Source organism: Conger conger, chromosome 13 (genome assembly GCF_963514075.1).
Source record: "Conger conger chromosome 13, fConCon1.1, whole genome shotgun sequence".
Taxonomy (NCBI): Eukaryota; Metazoa; Chordata; class Actinopteri; order Anguilliformes; family Congridae; genus Conger; species Conger conger.
Genome location: NC_083772.1, coordinates 6235321 through 6250619, shown reverse-complemented (window position 1 = coordinate 6250619; position 15299 = coordinate 6235321). Strand labels below are relative to the sequence as shown.

Here is a 15299-nt window from a genome sequence, read left to right as displayed (position 1 = left end):
TAAAACGGGCGGTCTGCTCCCAACTGTCCGCTTATCTTCGCCAGAACAATCTCCATGACCCCAACCAGTCTGGCTTCAAGAGTGGCCACTCCACTGAAACCGCCCTGCTCGCGGTCACTGAGGCACTCCACTCTGCTAAAGCAAAATCCCTCTCCTCTGTCCTCATCTTCCTCGACCTGTCAGCCACCTTCGATACAGTCAACCATGAGATTCTGCTCTCATCGCTGTCTGGGATGGGTGTCACAGGTTCTGCACTCGCTTGGTTTTCCTCCTACCTCTCTGGTCGCTCCTACCAGGTGACTTGGAGGGGCGCAGTCTCCGACCCTCACCCCCTACGAACTGGAGTCCCGCAGGGCTCGGTTCTTGGGCCTCGCTATACACCATGTCTCTTGGTTCTGTTATCTCTTCCCACGGATTTTCTTATCATTCCTACGCTGATGACACCCAACTCTTCATTTCCTTCCCCCCCGACACCCAAATCACCACACGGATCTCTGCCTGCTTGGCTGATATCTCTGCGTGGATGACTTCCCATCACCTGAAGCTCAACCTTGCCAAAACTGAGCTTCTCTACATCCCTACTAAGTCCTCTCCGTCAGTCGACCTCTCATTGACTGTTGAGGACTTTGTAGTTTCCTCCTCCCGTACGGCAAAGAATCTTGGGGTGACTCTTGATAACTGCCTCACCCTGGCTCCACAAGTATCCTCCACTGCCAGAACCTGCAGGTTCTTTCTGTATAATATACGTCGTATCCGTCATCTCCTGACTGAGAAAGCCACCCAGCTCCTAGTCCAGGCGCTCGTCATTTCCCGCCTGGATTACTGCAACTCCCTCCTTGCCGGTCTCCCAGCATGTGCCATCAAGCCCCTCCAGCTGGTCCAGAATGCTGCAGCCCGCCTGATCACCAGTCAGCCCAGGTCGGCTCATGTCACTCCGCTTCTCATTGGCATCCACTGGCTTCCTATTGCCGCACGCATCCGTTTCAAGGCCCTAGTGTTGGCATTTCAGGCTGCTAAGGGGACTGCCCCACCTTACATACAATCCCGATCACTCCCTACTCCCCAGCTAGACCACTCCGGTCTGCCAGCTCTGGTCGCCTTACGGTTCCCTCTCTACGCGCACCTGGCGGTCGAGCTGCACGTTCACGCCTGTTTTCCGTTCTGGTTCCTCAGTGGTGGAATGACTTGCCTACCGCTGTCAGAACAGCAGAATCCCTCCCCCTATTTCGACGCAGACTCAAAACCCACCTTTTCAAACTCTACTTTAGTCCCCCCTCCTGATTTCCCCTGCCCCTGCTTTCTGATATCCCTATCCTTGTCTAAACCCCCCCCCCCACCCAAAAAAAAAAAAAAAAAAAAAAAAAAAAAAATTCACTTCTGATGACAACTATGTTTAGAACAGCATTTCCTGTGTATTTTGCTAGTTTCTGGATGTGATGCTCTGACTTATGGTAGAACCTATGCACTTGTAAGTCGCTTTGGATTAAAAGCGTCTGCCAAATGACTAAAATGTAAATGTACGTCTTCAAGCTATGCAAATGTCTACTCCCTAACCCGGAGCCGTATGTTTTACATGCTGGTTACGTGCATCCAGTCCGTGTTTTCGTCTCCACTCTATGATTATGTTACTACCCCATTATGTTTCCCCTCCTGTTGTCTATTTGTTTAGCCCACCTTTTCCCCAGCCCTGCCTAGATTGTTACCTTCCCTCATGTATTTAAAAATCAGTCTCTGCATTGTTCCCTGTCAGAACGTTGATCAGCCTTAGTGCCGAATACTTCGTAAGCCTAATTCTTGAGATTCTTGATAGACACCCCTTTGCCTTTTGATTTCCGAGCCTGCCTTGCCCTTTTGTTTCGTTTGCCTTTCTGCTTCTCTGGTTTTTTGACATTCTGCTTTGTTTTCTGATTTCGATTTTTGCCTTCGCCCTTCTGTACTTTAACATTTAGATTTTCTGGATTTTTTCGACTATTCTTTTGCCTTTCATTTTTGTCATTGTATTGGATCTCCTGGCTACGATTTCGGACTAATAAAAAAACAATTTTGGATTATCCTGTGGTCTGCGTTTGGGTTCTCAGAGCCGTACATAACAGAGAGTTGGGAAGCAAAATCAGGTGTGTTACCAGGATGTAGCCCGTTAAAAAATACTAAACAAATCTGCAAAATATGAATTAGTTGGTCATTAACTCTTCCATCTCTGTGGCAGTAATTGTATGTTCTCGCTCAGCCATTTGCTTCCGGGTCAGGGGGAGGTCGTCACCAGGGTGACACAGATCAGACCATCTCTGTCAGCAGAAAAATAATAATGGTAGGGATCTTGATAAGCAAGTATTTTACACAATATAAATATGTAATGTATTTACAATGCACAAAACAATGCCAATGATCACTCATCATATATTTAATATAAAATACATGAGTGAATAGGTTTTACTTTAAAAGATTAGTTTCTCAAGTAGATAAGACTCATAGTGTGCTGCCTATGTAGGAGTAAGAGTGGAGACTCTACACTATTTTTCACTAAATATTGTACAGGACAGACAGCTCTATCCACAGCCACCTGCCTTGAATTTGGCTCATTGCATATCTACTGATGTTTTGAGAGTGTGTATGTGTGTGTGTGTGTGTGTGTGTGTGTGTGTGTGTGTGTGTGTGTGCAATTAGGTAAAACACTTTTGGCCCTGGGTAAGGGGGTGGGACAGTGAAAACAAGGCTATCTTTCTGCACAGCTGTGGAGACAGAGGATCCAGGCCTCACCTGTCTGAGAGTGCCAGTGCTGATGGAGAGCTTGCACCAGTACAACAGAGAAGAGGGCCAGCAGCCAGCCCAGCATGTACGCCCAGTCTGGATACACATACCAGCGGTTAAAGGTCAGGGGCTGGTACTTCACCAGAGAAAAGATAAAGGATCCCTACGGGAGAGGAGGAAGAGTGGAAGGTTTAATAAATGTTACACACACCATGCTGCCATTGTGTCATAGAAGTAGAAATAACATGAATTTGAGTTCAGTTGTTGAAACTGGGTCACAGTTATGCAGTCACAAACACTCAGTTTCCGAGACTTGATTTATTGATTATCTGCTGTCGTATCCCACCCACTTCAAAGTTTGACATGCTGTGAATTCAGACTCAGCATGGGGCCACTTCAATTGTTCAACTCAGCAGCCCCTCCAGACTTCACAGGAATTCAAATTTCCAGTCTTATCCTCACTTGCAGACTGGAGGATTTAATGGATTAGCCTACATGTAAAAACTATAACAATAATCCAACTTTTAAAATGAGACCAGGAAAATGTAACCTACCATATATAATTTGTTTACAAATGCCCAGTTTACATATGCCATTTTCTTTTCACATGTGAATATTTTAGCTTTCCTGTGCACAAAACATCTTGTTTGTGCTGCAATCCTCATTCAATTGTATTCATTTTGCTGAAGTTTGCAGTTTAATAAATCTCAAATGCAACATGAGGTTGTTCTGTAATACGTGAGTCAGGCAGATTCTCTGTCTCTGGACATCCCACAGTGGGGGTGAGTCAAACTCACCAGGGTCACCAGTGGGGTGAAGTAGAGCGAGCAGAGCTTAAAGATGAGGCTGGGCCGTTCCCCAGTCATGTCCTCGATCACATCCATCATGCGCTCAGCCCCTGCTCCAGGGAAAACAGGAATAACGGTGAGTGTAGTGTGTCATGCATAATGGGAGATTCCACTGGGGGGGGGGGGGGGGGGGGGGGGGCGGGGACCCTTGCTTTGTTTTATAAGCTTCCTGGGACCCACAAGGTTGGTGGTTCGATCCCTGGTGTAGCCACAATAAGATCCGCACAGCCCTTGGGCCCTTGTCTCCTGCTTAGTCTCATCAACTGTAAGTCGCTTTCGATAAAACTGTAATGTAAGCACAGTGGAGCAGTACGTTATGGAATTGCTGGCTCTCTGGCTTAAAGTTTGCCCTTTTGAAGGGGTTTTGAGTGCTCTTGGTATTATGTAAACTGGGGTAACAGTTTCAGAGAAGTACAAATGCTTGTACTTCTCACCATGACCATGTAATAAAGCTGGACCAAGATTGAAGTCTGCATAGGTCTAAATGATTCTGAAATTAATTATTCCTCAACAGAGGAATTTTGAAGCTTGGTTCAATTCAGAGAGACTCTACCATTCTCTGTTTATCTTTTGAAGCTTAAACCATTTTCTCCTGTCTTTGGCGATGAAGTAAAGTTCCAATTATAAGGCCATCCTTGTGCATTTGACATTCAATCTCTTTCTTATTGGTCGCCCTGACATGCTAACAAGTTTTTATCTTGGTCTTTATTTTTTTAAAGTAGGCTATGTCTATGTGCCTTGATGTGCACATTTTGAATTTCATAAATTTGATCAGTCTACATTGATCACAGAAGCAACTGCATTGGTGGCACTATTTAAAAAACCACTGAGTATAAACTTTAAGCTTGATATGCAAGCAGGACAGTGAGTACTTTTGAATATCCTGTTGGGTGACGTTATGTAGACATTGATTGTTATTCCAGCGTCAAATATACAAATAAGAACTGTATGTACTTTAAATTGTTTGCAATAGACCATGGCATTAAAAGCTGTCGAACCTGAACCCAGACCTGAGGTTTTGGCAAAGCTTTCTCCCAGCCATCTTGAGAATGGCTTTGCCAAAATGTTGGCTTAGACATGGTAGTTCTTTTGTGTGTGCCCCTGATAATACTGATAATACTTCAGTTGTCACACGTGATGCCATATACAAAATGTCATCTACACTTCTGGTTTCTATATCTTCAACTAGCATCTGAATCATGATGAATTTCTCAAGCCATACTGTTGTGTAGGCTGCGCCATTCTGGAGACTTGAGACTTGACTCAGACTCTAGCTCAGAGACTTGAGACTTGGCTCAGAATTGCATTTAATGACTTTGTCTGAGGTATACAAATGGGCAAAACCATAAGAGTTTCAGAGAACTACAAATGCTTGTACTTCTCTCCATGATCTTGGTATCAAGCTCGACCAAGATTGAAGTCTTCAATTCAGAGATAATCTACCATTCTCTGTATGTTTATTTCTTCTACCTTAAAACAGTTTCTCCTGTCTTTGGCGATGAACGAAAGGAAAGTAGGCCATGTTATGCTCTGTCTTGATGTTTCATTTCATACATTAAAAAAAAATTTTTTATACATAATGCCATTTGCATGACCTCTTCTGTACATTGTGAGTACTTTGTTTCGATTCTTGTCCATAACCTATTTCCGTTGGGTGCCATTTTTTTCTTTTCTATTTCCAGTGTTGCATTGGAAAGGTTTGGACAGTTTGTTGAAAGATACACTGTCTGTGCAGTAATACAGCCAGCTATCTTCCTCAATCCATTCAGCAAAGTCCTGCACTCACCAAACAGCCAGCCCATGGCCAGAACCTTGAACACACACAGGAAGAACATACAGGCCCCATTACAGGCATAGTAGTCCAGGAGCTGGAACACATACATCCCCCCCCCCCCCCGGTGAACAGAAGGGAAAATGACAAGAACTGATATTGTAGGGAAACAAGTCAGGGTGAGACCAGAGATCGAGTACAGAGATTTGCTGCCAACATGAATATCAGGTTTCATCTTCAGTGGATGACTATGAGTACTAAAACTGGGTTAGAATTAATGGGGTTAGTTAGTCTCCGTCAGATTCTTTTATTTTGAATGGGAGAAAATTCACAGGCGTCAGAAACATAATAAGATTTTCTTAGCACGTAGAATGAAAGTCAGGTAGCCTCAGTGCTAGTGGAAATGGGATCATTAAACAACCTCTGATTGTATCTCAGCTTATAATTATGTATTTGCTAAAAAAAATAGACCATATAACAATGACAGCAATGTTCCAGTTATTCTTTTTTAACTAGATTGTATTGACCATTTCATAGCATTTAGCTCAACTGACAACCATTTATTCTACTCTGTTTAGCAGTGCCACCACACTGTCCCCTAATGGTCAAAGTATAGCACTGCACTATTTTTTTCATTCCACTGCAGTCATTGGAGGTGGAACAGCTTTCTCTGGCCTTTTTTTTCCGGCCTCTCTCTATGTGCTTTGGTGAGACAGAGGAGATATGTGCTTCGTATGAGACCTGAGATTGTTGTGATGATCAGACTGATGCAAGTTTGAACTCTTTCATATGGCCTGTTGTGCTGAACAAGGTAGTTAATCTGAACAACTTCAATCAACATTCAGGATTTAAAATTGGTAGAAATGAGTGCCAGATGGGAAAATTGATAGTGTACACTGAAATGTATTTCTATCTCTCCCCAGCTATCTTCTCACCTGTGAGACCATCACAAACAATGCAGGTGAGGCAGAAGAGCAGGATAAAGATCTCTCTGCGCCCAACCCTCTGTAGTACTTTGGGAAACAGGTCCATCACCGATGTTATCACCACTTCCATCCCCACAAACTGAACAACAGACGGACAGCACAAGGTTCACCAGAGAGAAAGAATGGAAAAAACAAAAGAAAGATAATTGACCCACACTAATGTTTACCGTTTTCCTGCTTGTGTGAAACTATCCACAAATACATCTTTATTATTAATTATGAAATGTTCTCCAGTTAGTCAAGTTTTGCCAAGTAATCTAGCTGTGCTCTCTGGTAACCCAGCATGATACCTTGCTAGCTCAGCACAGTTTTCCTTCATGTTGAGCAAGAACCAAACTGGATGGATCCAGAAGTAAACAGGGCCACAGACATTAGTAGTGGCAGCAGTATCACAGACTGAGCAGCCAGGAGAGGCGAGCCACAGCCAGGAAACTGATTACCTGAGTGTCCAGGCCCAACAGGATGATCATAATGAAGAAGCAAGCGGCCCACAGCTGAGGTAGGGGCATCATTGCTACTGCTTGGGGGTACACAATGAATGCCAGACCAGACCAGGAGCAGGGAGCAGGGGAGAACAAAGAACACAGGAGGAAAGTGAAGGAGTCAGAAGGAATGGGAGAATAATAAATGAACCTGCCATTCTTACCCAGGTCATATTCCTTCACATCACAGTCACACAGTTCTGCATTAAGCAGATGCTGTTATGCAGAGCACCCTCCACAGATTACCTTTTTACATACTGTCTGTTAATACAGCTGGACATGTGAAGAGTTAATCACAATACGCGATAAATGCCAAATCCAACATAAGAATTGAATAACAGTGCCAAAACATATTGGTCAACGATGTGCCTTGTTATTTTGATGTCCGAAACACATTCATGACATAAAAGCCCAGCGGCTAGGGAGGAGTTTCTTGCAAAAAAAAGTTAATTCAAAAGAAAATCTGAGCTATGATAACATTACTATATATCATACTGTGAATTACACTATAGTGGCCTATTTTTGTCAGACTAATCAGTAGGCTGTTACATGTTTTAAATGTCATGGTTGTCTAACAGTAGATATGCAATGGATCAGCTGAGCAACAGTTGCAGATGAAAATAAAACCGTATTTTATCATACTATAGATAGGTCTATTATTGTCAGACGAATCAGTTGGCCATTATTTATACAGACAGTCCTGCTGGGTAACAATTACAGTCAGGCTGGAAAAAACTGCATAATTTAAAACATTCAGACATTTTCCAAAGTGGATCAATTCTCAGGATTTTGCACATAAGTCTCTAGAGTTTGCAAAGAATGGTACCAAAGCAAAAAAAAAAAAAAAAGATCCAGTGAGCAGCTGTTCTGCAGACAGAAACACCTTATTAATGGGAGAACACAAACACTGGCAAAAGCTGACAGGAAGGTGACAGTAATGCAAATAACCACATGACCACAGTGGTATGCAGAACCATCTCTGAACACACAACGCATCATAATGCTAAGTGGATAGGTCACAACAGTAGAAGTCTAAGAAATAAGTCTAATAAATACATTTGACATACTGTACAAAGTACCTGATTCTGCCACTTCTGCTATGGGGACACCCTGCTCATGTGCCATGAACCCCAGCACAGAAAAAAACACAAATCCTGCCACCAGGCTGGTCCCGCTGTTCAGCAGACACAGCCATAAACTGTCCCTGTAGAAACACCACCAGGAGGATAAATCTCTGACCAGCTCTCATTTTTGCATTTATTTTGTTCCACGGTGAAAAAAATTAGGTGCTCACTGCCATGTGTCATGCAGGATATGTCAGGCCCCAGAACACTGAACTCAAGAGCAAGATCACAGAAGTTAATGTTAAAGTCTTTATTAACTTCAGAGCAGTTCAGACAGGCAGTTCAGCAAACAGTAATGGTAGAGATTAGGAAGTTTGTAAGTGAGTCCAGGCAAAGATTCGGTTTCCAGGCAAACAGGTAATACAAGGATAATCCAGAGAGTGGTCGAGGTCACAGGCAAAGGGATGAAAACAGACAGAAACAAAATCCAAAAAACTGAAGGGAAGCCAAACACAGCGAAGGAATCAGGGCTGGTCAGCTTGCTGGCTTCCTCTGGTATTGCGGAATATGTGGCTGTAAAGTAATTTAACCCAGGAGCATGCACCATTAACCCCCACTATCTCCGCACCCATACGGGCAGGAGCCTGTGGGGGAAGACTCAGGCCTCCAGCCGTTAAAACTCGTTACGACGGGGCAACATTCTTTACGGCACAGAGAGGTTGGGAGGAAATACTTCCTGCTAGGCCCTGACCTTCTCCTGAACCCCCTTTCTTACTCCCTCCCTCTCAGATCTCCCTCTTCCTCAGTCACTAAATGATGTGTACAGCACTGGATGTTTCATGACAAAGTCAGTTTAGATAATATTCATGTTTGGTATTATTCTGATTGTTTCAGTGCGACTGGTGCAATGGTTTTATTTCTGCAACAGCAAACCCTGGACATCATAACCAACCAGGAACCAGAGAGAAACTGTGTGGAGCTCTGCCGCAGTGAAAGCCATGTGCCTCAACCCCCCTGCGTTTCCTGGGGAGGCGTGGCTCCAAATTCCAGATGGGTGACCCATTTTTAGGGTTAACATCAAAGGCCAGATTTTGGATTTAAGGACAGTAAACTAAGCAATCTGGGAGAATGCAATCAGCCTCCCGTGCACACAGTGCACGTAATTTCTACGTACAGAGTGTCTGTAGCCAGACTCCCGTATGTAGCTTTTATTACCAGGTATGACTTTTAAGACTCCGTAATTTGGTTTCCATTGTAATGTTTTTTATTTGGAACTAGTGTGTAATTACGTATGTAACTTGCCTGGTAAAATAAATTGTTAAAACTTGATCGGTGTGGTTTCGCTTACTGACACTCAATGTTATACAGGGAATGCTTGGTTTACCCCCTCAAACTGGTCAAGGGAGGATGAATATTTACGCTTCATGTATCACGGTGTATAGCACCCGTAGACCTATGATGGTAAATCCCTCGCCTCCACGTGGTAGTTCATTCATGTCGAGCACAGCCGTAGCTAGGTTGGTCTGCTTGGGTCCCTAGGCTGTAAACAGATATACCCAAGAGTAGCTATTCCTGCGACCTCTGTGATGACTATAGATATCTAGTCAGTTCGTGAGACGTGCACATAACGCGCGACGTGACATGCGGCGGTACCAGCAGAGGACTGTTCGGAGAGTAAATCTCAGTACAGGATTCCTATAGCGATCAAGTCAAAATTATCAATAAGAAATCTATCTAATGTGGATAACTAATCTAAATTATTATTCTAAAATGGAGTCAGATAAACGAAGGTGAATCTATTGGCCCTATTGTGGAGATACTTGGTCAGCCCGGACCAGTAAAGAGCGGAAGGCAGAGTGGTACTACTGCCTTTGTATCGTGGTTTATTTATTGGCTGATCTAGAATCTCCGCATAGGGGCCACTAATTTTTAACCCTATTAGTATTCTTTCAGCAACACCAGAAGGACGAGCACGCTGATACCTTCAGCCCTCGCAAAATTCCGTCGTTGGGTTAGCGTGGGGTTTTACAAAGGAAATCCAAAAAACAGAAGTCGAAAACAAAGCAGGTCACACAGGAGATCAGACAGAAAAATGCTGAATGGCTATAGCACATGACAATCTGGCAACGAGTGAGACAAACAGGGGTTTAAATGCATAGGTAACAAGAGGTAATAACAATCAGGCAAAACAATCCAGGTGAAACAAATGACAGTGAATGAATTAACTGACGATGGTGAGCACAGAGGGTAAGAAAGAATGAAAACGCTAAGAACGTAGACGCAAATAGATAATAGAACCTGACAGGATATGTGTTGGTATCTGAGTATTACACTGGACAGAGATGCATATTTATAGTTAAGAACCTGTCCGTTTTCCTGCACATCTGTACTGCGGGTAAGCTTGTCCTTACTTGTAGCAGTTGTTGTAATAGGTGTTGTAGCTACCCAGGACAGTCAGAGAACCCACTACAACACTGTAGGAGAAGATCTGAGCTCCTGCGTCCATCCACACCTGCAGTGACATCAGAAACCTTGAACACATTGGGTGTTGCTTCAATGAACTTTGTCCCTGGCTGGGTGAAAAGGTGCAGCTGGTGTTACGGAGTACTTACCTGTGGGTCTGCCAGGTGGGAGGGGTCAGGGTACAGGTAGAACTCCACCCCCTGCAGAGCTCCAGGTAGAGTTAGCCCTCATATCAACAACACCAAAAGCATCAGGTATGGGAAGGTAGCTGAGAAATAAACTGCCTGGTGGAAGATAGAGAGAAAGAGAGAGAGAAATGATGGTTCATTTCTATGGAGAAATGTTTTAAATAAATAAAAAGTATGAAACATGAATATTAAATGTCAGTCTGGTGTATACTGTATGACCCTGTTTGAGTCTGTTAAATTAAAGTTCCACACCCGTCACTATGCGTTGAGTCTCTTACTTTGTCGGTCTCAATCTTCTGAGAGGGAACCTGTATAAGGAAATTGATTGGAGAAATCCACACAGTGATCTGAAGCACAGAGAGTCGCCGATAGGGACCTCGGCAGAAGCATTTCATTGCACTGGCTTTGACAGATAGTAGCATGTGCAATACTACAGGAGGCACCCGCATACTATACTGTAGTACACCGCAGTGCTACTCCACTTCAGTTGACATTCACTTCTCACAACTTTTCTTACTCCACTCACAGAGTCACTGCCGAGAAGCTATTTTTATCATGGCTTTCAGCCTTCAACAAAAAGCTTCCAGGCTAGCCCGAAACCAATTTAGCCAGCTACACACACTTCTAAATTTCTTCACTTAGCCTACATTAGCCAGCTGCTACATGGCTCTTTCTAAGACCGCTTCCCTCGACTTATCCAACAAGGTACGGTTGCGCGCCGGACTGTGTGTGATGCTCTCATCACAGCCAAAGAGTACCACTCTCTGTGTCATGTGCTTGGGCGTAATTGCTTGCTGCTGCCCAGATAGCTGCAGAGGCATGGACTCATTGCTACAAACGGCAATGACCTTGGTCAATACTCCGATAAAGAGTCCGATATAGGTCCTCCCCCAGGACCTCAAAAACAGCTTGCATTGAAGCTTGTCTGTTTCTTTGTCCTGTGCCAGATTGCCTTGCTCCTTGCCTTCGTGCTCGTGTCTTGTTTTCTTGCGGTTGATTTCCCAGTGCCTGTTTCCATAGTTTCCTGTCCCGCTTCCAAGCCTGCTCTCCTAGTCCTGTTCCAGTCCCTTTGCCCAGCCTGTGGTCCTCCGCCCTTCTCCTCCTCCAAGCCCCATCTCAATTCCTGCCTTTCCTCTCAGACTGATCTCCTGGTTTAGACCCTCACCTCTATTTGACTTTGTCTCGCCTGCTCTTCATCACCCTGTCCGCCCAGACCCTTGCCTGTCCCTTGTGTGTTATTCCTGTTTGCTGGCTACTGAATCTGGACAGTGACCTTGTTAATGAAGATCCCTTTCGATCAATTCCGAGTTTGCGCATGGTTCCCGATTCTGTTTGCGACAGCCTGCTTCCGCTGTGTTTTTGAGTCATTGTAGCAATCATGTAAATTTCGCTACTCTCAAATTCTATGACCTCACTGCAGTAGGCGACCAACATATATAACATTCTTATACATGTTTTTATCGAAAAAAATTGTTTTAATGTTAACTTAATTATAAGGCTAATATCCAGAAGAGAATGAAAAAGTTATCTGGTTGGGACGTTGGCCGTTTCGGTTTTGGTTATCTGGTGAATCGATTAACCATGCCCATCCCTACGAGTGTTCTTGATCTCTTGACCGTTAAATGTTGAATAGCTGTATTTTTTTGTTTTGTTTTGTGGTCAACAAACATTTATTTTAAAGCAATCAATAAAATATTTTAAGCCCAGCACAGGCTGCAAACTGTTTTATAGACTGTAGGCACCAAGTAGCCTCCTCTAAACTGTAGCTAAGGTCATGAACATACAGAAACATTTAGTTCTGTGGTTAGCGATTGTAGTTAGCAAACTACACTGTTGACGTGACTCTTATACTCTTTATACACAAGCTTACTTTTTCCATTAGCTACCATATTTTCACTTGAGAAATTACATTTGGGGAATTTGCCAATGCTTCCTTGTCTCCTTGATTTTTTGAACAGGTGTTCAACAGGTGAATTTCTGGACAGGTGGTATGATATTTTGGAACAAGTATTAGCAGACTGTTCCTTTCACCCCATTAGGAGGTGGATGAGAGGTGATCCGCTTCCAATGTGAAGTTTGAAATGGGATGAACTGTAACTGCTGTGGCTGTGCTTCTTGTTCCAGTGGATGTTCTTCATTTATTCATGTATTTTCAAGTGTAATGATCATCATGGTGCAGCCTGTAGCCTAGTGGCTAAGGTGCATTACTGGGTCAAGCCCTGGTGTAGCCATAATAAGATCCACACAGTTGTTGGGCTCTTGAGCAAGACCCTTAACCTCAGACATAAAAGACTATGGGCTTGCAGTGTGTTCTGCAGGTGGAGTTATAGCACGTACAAAACATTTCATACTTTACCTGAGTTCCAGGTGTTGGAGCAGCTGGCCCAGGGCAGCTCAGAGCTGAAGGAGAAGTAGAGGTAGAAGAGGGCCCAGGCCAGGATGATCATATAACAGATGACATTGTAAATCATGATCAGCTGACCAGCATAGCCAACCCCTGAGACAAATACACATATACACACACTTAATTAACACCTGGTTATGCAATCATCGTTTTGAACAGCAACTTGTACAATTATGCACATGCCTGCTGTGGTTCCTCTTCACCTTAGCACTCCTGATAATAGCATTGAAGTCTTCTGCTTTGAGAGACACACTGAGCATATAACAAACTCCAGTAATATACTGTGAATATTTCTTGCAATTAGCCCATTGAGTTGAATCGACCTTTTAGCCTAACAGAGTTAGAGTCTGACAGAAGTATAAGAGCTATAGTTATAATAGATTCATTTTCCTGGGTGAACTTTGGTTTGGGAGAATATTCTATCCCCCTCCTGTATGGCAACCAAGCGCTGTAACCCTACTGCTGATTATCCATTTGCTCCCAGTGTATTGACTGACCTCACTCCGTTTTATAGACTGTAGACACCAAGTAGCCTCCTCTAAAGTGAACATACTGCATTTAGTTCTGTGGTTAGAGACTGTAGTTAGCAAACTACACTGTTGACTCCACCTCTCCATACTTGGATGCAAGGCAGCGGAAATTGGCCTGACATCAGGGCGCTCAACACACAAGAAGAGTCCAACAGCCTAGAGCAACAATTAATAACCACTCCTCACTAATAGCAACAGTGTACTTTCTCTTGTTTGCATTTTATATGAGCATATTGAGTTTGGAGATTTGCATGTGAGAATAACTGAACTCAATCACACAGGGGGATTTTGTCTCTTCTCTCCATTGCTCCCTGTCGGTAAAGCCAAAGTGATCTCAGTTTTATCCATTTGCCCACAGAGGTTTCTGGCCTCTTACCCTCAGCCAATGGGCACAGCTTCCTCCAGCAGGTGATGCCCCCCTCCCGGGTGTACTGCCCCATGGCAGTCTCCAGCAGGAACAGGGGTATCCCACAGGTCACCACAAAGACCAAATATAGCACAAGGAATGCTCCTGCAGATACACCCACAATCAAAGGTAACGTATGAGATAAATTCAGTTAGCAGTCTCATGACTGGTATTTGAACAAAACCTGAGATGTTTGCTTTCAGGGTGTCAGTAATGTGTGACTGTGTAAGAGACTGAAGTACTAAACACACCATTGAGAATATCAATATGTAATATGTAAATCAATACCTGTGAACGTACATAATACGTACACAGGTACTTTTAATATTTACATAATACTACTGACAGACACCTCGTACATAAGCACAGTGTACCTGAGATACTGAGCTAATGTACTGTCGGGGACTGGCGGAGAACCAGGAGCGACTAAGGGTAATACCTTATAACGTGTCCGCCACAAAATCCCGGGAGGTAAGGGAAACAGAAAATAACCCCCGGGTTATGGGGGCAACATGGCTCAGGCAGTAAGAGCAGTCGTCTGGCAGTTGGAGGGTTGCCGGTTCTATCCCCCGCCCGGGCTGTGTTGAAGTGTCCCTGAGCAAGACACCTAACCCCCAAATGCTCCTGATGAGCTGGTCAGCGCCTTGCATGGCAGCCAATCGCTGTCGGTGTGGGAGTGTGTGTATGAATGGGTGAATGAGAAGCATCAATTGTACAGCGCTTTGGATAAAGGCGCTATATAAATGCCAACCATTTACCATTTACCCTCCGGAGGTAGACTCCCCTGGCACTAATGAGTCCCTGCCCTCTGGTGGCCATAGCCGGTCAGTAACGAATGAGTGACGGGGCCTTAAAGAATCCATCCATCCATCCATCCATTATCTGAACCCGCTTATCCTGAACAGGGTCGCAGGGGGGCTGGAGCCTATCCCAGCATACATTGGGCGAAAGGCAGGAATACACACTGGACAGGTCGCCAGTCCATCGCAGGGCACACTCATGCAAAAGCTGACCTGCTGCCTGGCTCATCCTCCTTAGCACTGCCTGACTCTTTCTGCCGCATTGCTTGTGTGACCTGGTATAACACCACTCGATTACGCCACCTTGGGAATTGTGCCCAAGGAAATAGTTTAAGAATCGAGGATTGGTGATCAATCCCCACATAGGTATGATCAAGTACATGAACAAGCAGAGACGTGAATTCAAGAATAAAAACAGAGTTTATTTCTTACAATCCAAAAAAACACAGTTGAAAACCCACACAAAAACCCATTGGATCCCCAAACTTATAAAATTAGCCGATAGGTCTTCCCCGCCGCTAGGGGCGCTACTGGGTGCTTGCGGGTACGGGTCCGTGGAGGGTGGAGGACTTACTGGAAGTGGAACCAAAAGGTTGCTCACTCGTGAAG

At 44.2% G+C, this 15299-nt stretch overlaps 1 pseudogene; it reads right to left on the bottom strand.

The window, feature by feature from the left end:
- Positions 1–2223: 2223 nt before the first annotated feature.
- Positions 2224–14919, bottom strand: LOC133108258 (sodium- and chloride-dependent GABA transporter 2-like; annotated as a pseudogene).
- Between the last annotated feature and the right edge of the window lie 380 nt (positions 14920–15299).